This window comes from Triticum urartu, chromosome 2 (genome assembly GCF_003073215.2).
Source record: "Triticum urartu cultivar G1812 chromosome 2, Tu2.1, whole genome shotgun sequence".
In the NCBI taxonomy this organism is placed as follows: domain Eukaryota; kingdom Viridiplantae; phylum Streptophyta; class Magnoliopsida; order Poales; family Poaceae; genus Triticum; species Triticum urartu.
The window spans coordinates 304,534,772-304,536,085 of NC_053023.1; the positions used below are offsets into that span (position 1 = coordinate 304,534,772).

The window sequence follows — 1,314 nt, forward strand, 5'->3', positions numbered from 1 at the left end:
TCAAACACAGTATCCGCGACGAATGGCTCACTCGCCACCTTGGCCAAGAAAAGCCAAAATCCATGGTAGCCCTCACGGCACTCATGACACGCTTTTGTGCGGGCGAGGATAGTTGGTTGGCCTATAGCAAAAACAATGCAAGCGATTGTCGGTGTTCTGGGAACGGGGGTCCCCAAATTTGCCTGCCGCGGGTAAGCCAGCAGGCCATATGGCCCATCTTCATCAATAAGGCATCCAAGACCCTCGCAAGGGGCCAAGCCTCGCGAGGCAGACGACACAAGACCTCCTCTGGAGTGGCCTAGTCGGGCAAGCTCAGGAGGAGCGGAGAAAACAAGGCGAGGCACCATGCGGACGACACAAGACCTCCTTGTTTCCTCTTTGATGCTACGGAGGCCAGCGCAGGCAAGGAGTACCGAGGCATTAGGCAAAGGTTGCCATTTTGGTGCAACAAGACCAGGACCAGAAGGATGGCAAGATGGAGGTCATCGTGGAGCCCTAGACGGCGTCGCCACCAGAGCCTTTTGTAGGCGAAGACCACCACTACTAGGGAAAAGGCTAGCAGCAGCGCGGGGACCGGCGCTACTAATAAGGCGCTACAGCTAATAGTTAGCAGTAGCGTGGGAGAAACCCGCGCTACTACTAACTCTGTTAGTAGTAGCGTGTGCCACCCACGCTACTGCTATTACAGACTCGCGCTACTACTAATGAAGTAGTAGTAGCGTGCCTACAATACCAGCGCTACTAGTATCCTAAATACTAGTAGCGCCCAGTTTTTTCCCACGCTATTACTAACCTATTAGGAATTAAAAAAAAATCAACCAATTCCATTCCATCACACAATTCCTCATTGTAGCGGCAACTCATGTATAATTCAAATCACACAGTGTTGTGCGTAGCAACTTGGTAAGCAACTACCTAAGTAAGCTCTACTGCTATTAACTTGGTAAGCAACTACCTAAGTAAGCTCTACTGCTATTACACATCGGGCAGCCTCAATGAGCCGCACCTGACCGACGGCAGCCGCCATCATGACTTGCGACACCATCACGTCCCTCTCCCTGGCCCTCGGCTCCAGCTGGCCTCGATCGATGTCGTCCTCGTGCCTGCCTTGCCACTAGCGGGTTGCTTCTCCTCTGCTCGCCTAGGTACCCTACTTCTCCTCAGCGCTCCCGGGCCCAGGTCCCCTGCTTCTCCTCGCGTCTCCAGCAGCAGCGATCCGGAGGCAGATCCTGCAGCACGCCCAGGTCACAGATCCCAGGTCCTCAGCGCTCCAGCAGCAGCGATCTAGGGCCTTCTTCTCCTACTCGTTCTTCT

The 1,314-nt window shown here is 54.2% G+C and overlaps 1 long non-coding RNA gene across 1 annotated transcript; it reads right to left on the reverse strand.

The window, feature by feature from the left end:
* Nucleotides 1–806: 806 nt before the first annotated feature.
* Nucleotides 807–1,025, reverse strand: LOC125541489. Its single transcript, XR_007297553.1, has 2 exons — nucleotides 956–1,025; nucleotides 807–915 (listed from the first exon to the last, which is right to left on the reverse strand). It is a non-coding gene; the product is annotated as an uncharacterized LOC125541489 (long non-coding RNA).
* Nucleotides 1,026–1,314: the final 289 nt, after the last annotated feature.